The following is a 12,068-nucleotide window of genomic DNA, read 5'->3' as shown; positions in this document are numbered from 1 at the left end:
CTAGATTGATACCTCGGTTCTCAAAAACTAAGGGAAATACTTACGCTACTTTGCTGCGTCACCCTTTCCTCTTCAAGGGAAAACCAACGCAGTGCTCAAGAGGTAGCACCTAACATATTTATCCATGTAATTCTCTTTATTTTGGCATGAATGTTCAGATCCGTAAGATTCAAAGCAAGAGTTTAATATTGACATAAAAACAATAATACTTCAAGCATACTAACAAAATAATTATGTCTTCTCAAAACAACATGGTCAAAGAAAGCTTTTCCGCACAGAATCATATAGTCTGGCTAAGCTCCATCTTCATCACACAAAATATTCAAATCATGCACAACCCCGATGAAAAGCCAAACAATTGTTTCATACTTTTGACGTTCTTAAACCTTTTCAACTTTCACGCAATACATGAGCGTGAGACATGGATATAGCACTATAGGTGGAGTAGACGGTGGTTGTGGAGAAGACAAAAAGGAGGAGATAGTATCACATCAACTAGGCATATCAACGGGCTATGGAGATGCCCATCAATACATATCAATGTGAGTGAGTAGGGATTGCCATTCAACGGATGCACTAGAACTATAAGTTTATGAAAGCTCAAAAAGAAAACTAAGTGGGTGTGCATCCAGCTTGCTTGCTTATGAAGACCTAGGCCATTTGAGGAAGCCCATCGTTGGAATATACGGGCAAAGTTTTATAATGAAAAATTCCCAGTAGTATATGAAAGTGATATCATAGGAGACTCTCTATCATGAAGATCATGGTGCTACTTTGAAGCACAAGTGTGGCAAAAAGGATAGTAACATTGGCCCTTCTCTCTTTTTCTGTCTTTTTTGGGCCTTTTCTTTTTTTTCCTTTCTCTCTTTTTTTTCCTCACACGGGACAATGCTCTAATAATGAAAATCATCACACTTCTATTTACTTACAACTCAAGAATTACAACTCGATACTAGAACAAAAATATGACTCTATGTGAATGCCTCCGGTGGTCTACCGGGATGTGCAATGAATCAAGAGTGACATGTATAAAAATATAATGAATGGTGACTTTGCCACAAATACGATGTCAACTAAATGATCATGCAAAGCAATATGGTAATGATGATGCATGTCATAATAAGCGGATCGGTGGAATTGCATGGCAATATATCTCGGAATGGCTATGGAAATGCTATAATAGGTAGGTATGGTGGCTATTTTGAGGAAGGATATGTGGTGGGTTTATGGTACCGGCGAAAGTTGCGCGGTACTAGAGAGGCTAGCAATGGCAGAAATGTGAGAGTGCGTATAATTCATGGACTCAACATTAGTCATAAATAACTCACATACTTATTGCAAAAATCTATTAGTCATCGAAACAAAGTACTACGCGCATGCTCCTAGGGGGATAGATTGGTAGGAAAAGACCATTGCTCGTCCCCAACCGCCACTCATAAGGAAGACAATAAAAAAACATCTCATGCTCCAACTTCGTTACATAAAGGTTCACCATACGTGCATGCTATGGGACTCACAAACTTAACACAATTATTTCTCAAATTCACAACTACTTACTAGCATGACTCTAATATCACTATCTTCATATCTCAAAACAATCATAAGGAATCAAACTTCTCATGGTATTCAATGCACTTTATATGAAAGTTTTTATTATATCCCTCTTGGATGCCTATCATATTAGGACTAATTTTATAACCAAAGCAAATTACCATGCTGTTCTAAAGACTCTCAAAATAATATAAGTGAAGTACGAGAGTTCATCAATTTGTATAAAATAAAACTACCACCGTGCTCTAAAAAGATATAAGTGAAGTACTAGAGCAAATTTGCCTAGATCAAAAAATATAAGTGAAGCACATAGAGCATTCTAATAAATCACGATTCATGTGTGTCTCTCTCAAAAGGTGTGTAAAACAAGGATGATTGTGGCAAACTAAAAATCAAGGACTCAAATCATACAAGACGCTCCAAGCAAAGCACATATCATGTGGTGAATAAAAATATAGCCTCAAATAAAGTTACCGATAGACGAAGATGAAAGAGGGGATGCCTTCCCGGGGCATCCCCAAGCTTAGGCTTTTTGACATCCTTGAATATTACCTTGGGGTGCCTTGGGAATCCCCAAGCTTAGGCTCTTTCCACTCCTTATTCCATAGTCCATCAAATCCTTACCCAAAACTTGAAAACTTCACAACACAAAACTCCAACAGAAAATCTCTAAGCTCCGTTAGTATAAGAAAATAAATCACCACTTTTGGTACTGTTGTGAACTCATTCTTTATTTATATTGGTGTAATATCTACTTTATAACAAAATTTCCATGGTTCATACCCCCCGATACTACCATAGGTGCATCAAAATAAGCAAACAACACGCGAAAAACCGAATCTGTCAAAAACATAATAGTTTGTAGAAATCTGGAGATTTAGAATACTTATGTTACTCCAAATTTTTTGAGAAATTAGGAATTCCTGTATAATTTGTTTATCAATCCTCTGCAGAAAGAATCAGTATTTTATCGAGCTTTTGTTAAAAATTAAAACTAATCTCCTGGGCGCAAAAGTTTCTATTTTTCAGCAGGATCAAATTAACTATCATCGTAAGCTATCCCGAAGGTCTTACTTGGCACAAACACTAATTAAAACACAAAAACACATATAAGCAGAGGCTAGATGATTTATTCCAAGAAAAACATGACCTAAAAAGCAAGAACAAAAATAAAATTGGGTTGCCTCCCAACAAGCGCTATTGTTTAATGCCCCTAGCTAGGCATTGAGGTTTTAATGATGCTCACATGAAAGACAAGAATTGAAGCACAAAGAGAGCATCATAAAACATGTGACAAACACACTTAAGTCTAACATACTTCCTATGCATAGGTATTCTATAAGCAAACAAATTATCAAGCCAAGCAAAAACTAGCATATGCAAGGAAGAAGAAAGAGACGATAGCAATCTCAACATGATGAGAGGTAATTTAGTAACATAAAAATTTCTACAACCGTATTTTCGTCTCTCATAATAATTACATGTAGGATCATAAGAAAAATCAACTATATAGCTATCACATAATATATATTCTCAACACAATCCTCATGCATGCAAAGTTGACACTCTTCCAAAATAGTGGGATTAACATTAACTAAAGTCATGACCTCTCCAAATCCACTTTTATCAAAAATTTCATAAGATTGAATATTCTCCAAATATGTGGGATCTAAAGTTGACACTCTTCCAAACCCACTTTCAATATTATTGCAAACATTATTATCAATCTCATATTCATCATGGGGCTTGAATAAATTTTCAAGATCATAAGAAGAATCACCCCAATCATGATCATTGCTACAAATAGTGGACATAGCAAAACTAGCATCCCCAAGCTTAGGGTTTTGCATATCATTAACACAATTTATAATAACATCATTGCAATCATGCTTTTCATTCAAGGAGCTATCATAAATCACTTTATAATTTTCTTCTTTCAACACTTCATCACATTTTTCAGATTCACAAATTTCAAGCAAAACCTCATAAAGATAATCTAGTGCACTCAACTCACTATCAATTGGTTCATCATAATTGGATCTCTTGAAAAGATTAGCAAGTGGATGAAGATTCATAAGCCTTAGGTTCTTTGATTTGCAATAAATACACAATTATTCCAACCAAACAAGCAAATGAGCCAAGTGAGACATAAAGGCAAACGAAAAGACAGACGGAAAGAAGGGCGAAGAAAAGGAAAATATTTTCAAAAATTGTTTTAGAAATTGGGGAGAGGAAAACGAGAGGCGAATAGAGAATAATGTAATGTGACAGATGAGTGTTTATGATGGGTAGTTGGTATGTCTTGGCTTGGTGTAGATCTCCCCGGCAACGGCGCCTGAAATCCTTCTTGCTACCTCTTAAGCTCGCGTTGGTTTTTCCCTTGAAGAGGAAAGTGTGATGCAGCAAAGTAGTGTAAGTATTTCCCTCAGTTTTGAGAACCAAGGTATCAATCCAGTAGGAGACTACGCAACAAGCCACCGAATACCTGCACAAACAAACACCAACTTGCAACCAACGACAAAGAGGTTGTCAATCCCTTCACGGTTATTCGCAAAGTGAGATCTGATAGATATGGATAAATGGTAAAATAATATTTTTGGTATTTTTGGTTTATGGAATAGAAAGTAAAAGATTGCAAAGGAAAGTAAATAGTAAACTAGAATTGTAGATCGAAAACTTATATGATGGAAAATATACTTGGGGCCATAGGTTTCACTAGTGGCTTCTCTCAAGATAGAAATTATTATGGTGGGTGAACAAATTACTGCCGAGCAATTGATAGAAAAGCACAAAGTTATAACGATATCTAAGGCAATGATCATGAATATAGGCATCACTTCCGTGTCAAGTAGACCGACACGATTCTACATCTACTACTATTACTCCACACATCGACCGACTCCTGCCTGCATCTAGAGTATTAAGTTCATAAGAATAGAGTAATGCATTAAGCAAGATGCCATGATGTAGCGGGATTAACTCAAGCAATATGATGAAAACCCCATCTTGTTATCCTTGATGGCAATAATACAATACGTGCCTTGATACCCCTACCACTACCGCAAGTTGCAGCTAACGCGACACTACGATCCGAGACCCTTCGTCGAAACTGTGTGCGATGCCATAGTCGCAAACGGTGGTTTAAAATAACCGTCAGAAAAGGTGCAAAACATTTGCGATGGAGGATGCATCAAACACGGTTCAGATTTTAGTTGTGTGCGCAATGCAGGGCATACGGTTCAGCTCAATTAATTGTTTGCGATGAGGAGGAACAAAAGAAACGGGCAGCCAGATGAAGGTGTGTGCGATATACATAATACGGTTTACTCAGATGAACTGTTTGTGATTAGGCAATACAAAAGAAACGGACAGCCAGAAGAAGGTGTGTGCGATATACGGCATGCGGTTCACTCGGATGAACTGTTTGCATTGAGACAAGAGAACAGAAACGGTTCAATATAACAAGATGTGTGTGATACGCGACAAATAGGCCTGTAATCAGAAATGTGTGCGAAGACCGATAATAACACAGGCGATTGCTTTTAATAAGACGTATGTGATATGTTCTGTCTACACAACATCTATTGGCCATTGGGGGACGGGCGGTCATCCGGATACGCCATAAGGATGCGAAGAGGCATCCTATCAGCAAGGACCAGCTGTTTCACTAGTAGCTCTTGTAAGAAAAGTCTCAAGTTAAGTATGCTCAGGCTAGAGCAGCCATCAGATGGGTGACGGGATGGGAAGTTCATCCCATGAGTTAATTTAACCTCGAGGTACTTGTTTTTTTATTTTTTTATTTTTAACACGTGTTAAAGAAGGTATACCGCATTACTTTTTCACAATGTGCGATACGTGGCATACAGTTGATCCATCCGACCTGTTTGTGATGGAATTGGCCATGTGAGTTGTGGGCAAACGCTTGCTAGTATTCAACCATTTGGGATTGATGAATTCATCACCGACGGGTTCCTTAGTGTGGTCCATGTTCATCAGATCATCATCTACTTCTTTTGCTAGCTCGATGTTCCTTCCATGCTAAGTTTCCATTAATTGGTGGCGTTTTATGAACACGCCACCGTTTCCCGCCATTTCCTCACCTATTTCCCGCCACCCAGCGATATTGCGCATAGGCGGCGCGTGACGCACGGAGGCGACGAGCGCAGCTTGTAGCACATCCACCTTTTCCAAGCATGCCAACCCACCAAAGCGCCGCCTCTGCCATCAATCTCGTCGACGAGGAAAACAAGCAGGCGCCACGGCCCGTCGAGGCCGAGGCTCTCCCCGGCAACACGATGGACGACGCCGTGATGCGCGTCATCGCCAGGGTTGAGCATACCTTTGGCACATCGCGCTTGAGCGTCGCGGATCAAGATAGGCATGTCAGCGCCGACAGGTTGCAGCTCGCCGCACAACATGATGGATGGCGCGTCACAGAGCAAGCTAGGCACATCTGCGCCAATAGGTTGTGGCTCACCGCACAGCGGGACCGTTGGAGCGCCGAAGAGCGAGAGGCGCTGAGGGAGTCCTGGATTAGGGGGTATCCGGACAGCCGGACTATATACTTTGGCCGGACTGTTGGACTATGAAGATACAAGATTGAAGACTTCATCCCGTGTCCGGGTGGGACTCTCCTTGGCGTGGAAGGCAAGCTTGGCAATACGGATATGTAGATCTCCTTCCTTGTAACCGACTCTGTGTAACCCTAGCCCCTCCGGTGTCTATATAAACCGGAGGGTTTAGTCCGTAGGACCAAGAACAACAATCATACCATAGGCTAGCTTCTCGGGCTTAGCCTCTCTGATCTCGTGGTAGATCAACTCTTGTATTACTAATATTATCAAGAACAATCAAGCAGGACATAGGGTATTATCTCCATCAAGAGGGCCCGAACCTGGGTAAACATCGTATCCCCTGCCTCCTGTTACCATCCGCCTTAGACGCACAGTTCGGGACCCCCTACCCGAGATCCGCCGGTTTTGACACCGACATTGGTGCTTTCATTGAGAGTTCCTCTGTGTCGTCATCGTTAGGCTGGATGGCCCCTTCAATCATCGATAGCGATGTAGTCCAGGGTGAGACTTTCCTCCCCGGACAGATATTTGTATTCGGTGGCTCCGCACTGCAGGCCAACTCGCTTGGCCATCTGGAGCAGATCGAGAGTTACGACCCTGGCCACCAGGTCAGGTTTGGAAGCATAAACCACACGGCCGATATCCACGGAGACTTGATCTTCGGCAGATTCGAGCCCTTGCCGAGTGCACCGCACGATCACAATGAGCATGATTTAGCTCTACCATCGGACAGTCACTACAAAAAAAGACACATCCTTGACATTTTGGGCCGAACTATTTTTTTTCTATCATACATATGAAACTTCTATGACGATAATTGTGACAAAAACCGGTATCATATTAGATGTGGTGGGCTCCTACTTCCATGACAAAAAATCATGATAGAAAATGGGTTTTTCGTCCTGGGCGGGCCGGCGACGCAGCTGCATGACATTCTTTGGGCCATCCATGACGGAAAAAACCGTGGTAGAAGCGAGGGCGAGGAAAATTTCGGGGAGTTCCCAGTTACGGTGGGAGGTCGGGGGCCGAGCGATGCGCGTTTCTCTCGTACACGTACGTGCGTGTGTGCGAGGCGTTGGCTCTAACTGAACCCGAGCGAGGCGTTGGGCTCTAACGGAACCCGAGCGATTACACTGCAGGCTACGCATTACTGAACCCGAGCGATCGATCGATGGCTATTAACTGAACCTGTCGGGGATATACCCCGCGGTATGACCCAGCTAGAGTTGTAAACCGGCTGGGACTTGGTAAACCGGCGGATGGTAAACCGGCGGAGAGTTAATATAGAGAGTCAAGACAGATGGCTAAGACAGACGGTAAACCGGCTGGTGTTAAACCGGCAGACAATGTTAAACCGGCAGACAATGTTAAACCGACAGACAATGTTAAACCAGCACACAATGTTAAACCGGCAGACGTTAAGAAGCCTAGGAAGGGAAGTCAAAATAGTTTAAGTTAAAGTCCGAGTTGGACTCCACATGTAACCCGCCCCTTCAACATATATAAGGAGGGACAGGGCTCCTCAAAGGGGGACAAGCAAACAACAATCTCTAGGGCTAGACACAATTAGAGGAGAGCCGGTTTACGGCGACTCCCTCGTGATGATAATGAGATCTAGCCTCAAACAGCATGTAGGGTTGTTACCGGATGATGTTTCCCGGGGCCCGAAGCTGTCTAAATCCTCGTCTTGTGTTGTGTTTCTCGATTCTTCTCAACCCCTCTCAAGCTACCACATAGATGCGTTGGCCTCACGACTAAGTCCTTCTGCTAGGACATCTGACGTGACAATTCCACGACAGTTGGCGCCCACCGTGGGGCCCGCACCGTCTCTGTCGTGGCAGAGCCGCTGTTGCGGCCTCCACCTTTGCCACGAGCGCTTCTGCTGCTGCTGTGATTTGCCAAATTCCAGTGCACCTCTACTCTGGGCCGGATCCGTGCCCTTGAGTTGCCACAGTCGCCCTTTGCCTCTGGGCTGAGCCACCTATTCGCCGTGGTCCGCTACGGCCTGTGCCGCCTTCGGCGACCCGTTAAGCCGCCTGCCATGTCGTCCGCCTCCGCGGTCTCCGCTCGCCTCTGAGCTGCTGTCGTCGGCTCGCCCCCGGCGCCCTTCTGCCACAGCACTGCTGTGGCAGTTTTTTCCCTTTGTCAGTGAAATTTCCATAGCCGGACTTGCCTCCATTACCGAAGCAGATCCTGCCTCGCACCATCACGCCGCTGCTGTTTAGAAAAAAACAAAAAAACAAAAGTTCAGTTTGCAGCATTAGTGCATGGTCATTGAAGAGTTGGTGATCAAATTTGGATTTGAAGGTTTGAAGCGGCCTTTTATGCTACCAAGAGGGAATAACTTGGTTAGATTGCTATCGGTACTAGTCTAGCATCAGTACAACTATTACATCCACTCGGGATAGCCTATGGGCGTGGACACCAGCAAAGAGCAGAGGACCGAGGAATTTGGCTGAGTAAAAAACAAGGGCCGAATATTTTAACTGGCCAAGGGAACTTGGAAAGAGGGTCTGCGTACGGAGCTTTCGCCTAAATAAATCAGGTGATATTTGTCCTATATATTTCTTGCTAAGTACATGTTGATTTCTTTGGACAAACAACTACTTTGCCCTGCTGTATGTTTTGTACGCATGATAACTGTGTTTATACCATGGGTATGGAGCACGAGTTGGCAACATTCTGTACCAATGTTACAGTGAGCCGTCGGGGCCGCGTTGGGCCGCCTCTACCATGTTGAGTCGCCGGGGCTATGTTGAGTCACCGGCCTGCCTCAGCGGCCTCTGTCGCGATGAACGGGTCATATCTCATCCAAACAAATCAGGTGATATCCGTCCGGTTTGTGTGAACAATTACTTTGGCGTGTGATATTTTTTGAAACAGGACAATTGTTCATCACAAATAAGGCGTTATATTACGGGCACGGAGCACACGCTAGCAACGTTCTGCACTGGTGTTTCGTCTGTGTCATTGAAAGTGCAACTATCCCTAGGTGGTTTTGGTAATTCATAACAACATATAGCTCATTGAGCTAATGCTATTCCAAGATGATTATTTCAGGAAAGCTCAATGATTGGCATGGCACGGATGTGAAAGTGGAACCCTCAAAATGCTAAGGACAAAGGATTGGCTCAAGCTCAAAAGCTCAAGACTCTTCATTTTATATTTTAGTGATCCAAGATCACATTGAGTCTTTAGGAAAAGCCAATACTATCAAGGAGGGATGAGGTGTTGCTTAATGAGCCTCTTGCTTCATGTGCTTAGTGATATGCTCCAAAACCCTCAACTACTTTCCCATATCCACATATGACCTAAACCCCAAGCCAAACTCGGTCCTACCGATTCTTCCTATCCGGCGCCACCGAGTTTTCTCTTGTCACTAGCCACTGCCAAAGCCTAGCAATTCGGTCCTACCGATAGGGATCTCGGTCTCACCGAGATGGGGTTGCAAACTCTCTATTTCCCTTTCGTAACTTTTCGGTCTCACCGAAAGAGCGAATCGGTCCCACCAAGATTGCAATGTAAACGCAGTGTTTCCCCTTTGTAACTTTTCGGTCTCACCGAGTTCCACTTGGTCTCACCAAAAGAGCAAATCGGTCCCACCGAGTTTGCCTGACCAACTCTCTGGTAAGCTAATTACCAAATTCGGTCTCACCGAGTTTGTGTAATCGGTCTCACCGAGATTACGTTATGCCCAAACCCTAACCATATCGGTCCTACCGAGTTGCATGTCAGTCCCACCGAAAATCTCTAACGGTCACTAGGTTTACATTTTCGGTCCGACCGAGTTTATTGATTCGGTCCCACCGAGATTGGAAAACTGTGTAACGGTTGGATTTTGTGTGGAGGCTATATATACCCCTCCACCTCCTCTTCATTCGTGGAGAGAGCCATCAGAACACACACACCATTCCAACTCATATGTTCTGGGAGAGAACCACCTACTCATGTGTTGAGACCAAGATATTCCATTCCTACCATATGAATCTTGATCTCTAGCCTTCCCAAGTTGCTTTCCACTCAAATCTTCTTTCCACCAAATCCAAATCCTATGAGAGAGAGTTGAGTGTTGGGGAGACTATCATTTGAAGCACAAGAGCAAGGAGTTCATTACCTGCACAACATTTGTTACTTCTTGGAGAGTGGTGTCTCCTAGATTGGCTAGGTGTCACTTGGGAGCCTCCGACAAGATTGTGGAGTTGAACCAAGGAGTTTGTAAGGGCAAGGAGATCGCCTACTTCGTGAAGATCTACCGCTAGTGAGGCAAGTCCTGTGTGGGCGATGGCCATGGTGGGATAGACAAGGTTACTTCTTCGTGGACCCTTTGTGGGTGGTTGCTTCTTCGTGGACCCTTCGTGGGTGGAGCCCTGTGTGGACTCGCGCAACCGTTACCCTTGGGTGGAGCCCTGTGTGGACTCGCGCAACCGTTACCCTTCGTGGGTTGAAGTCTCCATCAACGTGGATGTAGGATAGCACCACCTATCCGAACCACGGGAAAAACATCCGTGTCTCCAATTGCGTTTGAATTCTCCAAACCCTTCCCTTTACATTCTTGCAAGTTGCATGCTTTACTTTCCGCTGCCTATATACTCTTTGCATGCTTGCTTGAATTATGTGATGATTGCTTGACTTGTCCTAAATTAGCTAAAATCTGCCAAGAGCTAAAATTGGGAAAAGGTTAAGTTTTTATTTTGTCAAGTAGTCTAATCACCCCCCCCTCTAGACATACTTTTGATCCTACAAGTGGTATCAGAGCTTTGGTCTCCATTTGCTTGATCTCCATAGCTTTTGGTGGTCATAGCCTTGGTTTCACAACCTAGGAGAGTATGGCGTCTAGCGAGGGAAATTATCACCGTAGAGGTCCTTACTTTGATGGTACTAATTTTGCTAGTTGGAAGCATAAAATGAAAATGCATATTCTTGGACATAACCCCGCCGTTTGGGCTATTGTGTGTGTTGGTTTGCAAGGTGACTTCTTTGATGGGAGAGAACCAAACCGTGAAGCTACCGCGGATGAGTTGAAGATGTTGCAATACAATGCTCAAGCTTGTGATATTCTCTTCAACGGATTGTGCCCCGAAGAATTCAACAAAATTAGCCGTCTTGAGAATGCAAAGGAAATTTGGGACACTTTGATTGATATGCACGAAGGTACCGACTCCGTCAAGGAATCCAAGTTGGATGTGCTTCAAAGCCAACTTGACAAGTTCAAGATGAAGGATGGTGAAGGTGTCGCTGAAATGTACTCTAGGCTTGCTCTCATCACAAATGAGATTGCTGGCTTAGGAAGTGAAGAGATGACCGATAGATTCATCATCAAGAAGATCCTAAGAGCCTTGGATGGAAAATATGATACCGTGTGCACATTGATCCAAATGATGCCCAATTACAAAGATCTCAAGCCAACGGAGGTGATTGGAAGAATTGTTGCTCATGAGATGTCACTTAAGGATAAAGAGGAACTTCACAACAAATCAAGTGGTGCCTATAAAGCCTCATGTGAAGCCCCTACATCATCAAGTGAGAAGCAAGACTTCAATGAAGAATTGAGCTTAATGGTGAAGAACTTCAACAAGTTCTACAAGAGCAGAAGCAAAGATAGAAGCTTCAAGTCAAGGTCCTACAATGACAAAAGATCTTCTAGTCGAGAGCGAAACTGCTACAATTGTGGAAGACCCGGACACTATTCCAATGAGTGTACGGCTCCCTACAAGAGAAGAGAAGATTCTCCAAGAAGAAGAAGCAAAGAATCACCACCAAGAGAGAGAAGGAGTAGAGATGATCGTTATGAACGAAGATACTCACGGAGAAGCAAGGATTCGGAAAGGAAGGAAAAATCATCAAGGAGCTACACAAGACGAAGACATCAAGCTCATGTTGGTGAATGGGTGTCCGGCTCAGACTCCGACAGCCACTCCGAGAGAAGTTATCACTCCGACTCCG

This window comes from Triticum urartu, chromosome 3A, assembly GCF_056163025.1.
Source record: "Triticum urartu cultivar PI428250 chromosome 3A, HENAU_Tu73, whole genome shotgun sequence".
In the NCBI taxonomy this organism is placed as follows: domain Eukaryota; kingdom Viridiplantae; phylum Streptophyta; class Magnoliopsida; order Poales; family Poaceae; genus Triticum; species Triticum urartu.
This window is presented reverse-complemented; position numbering follows the sequence as displayed.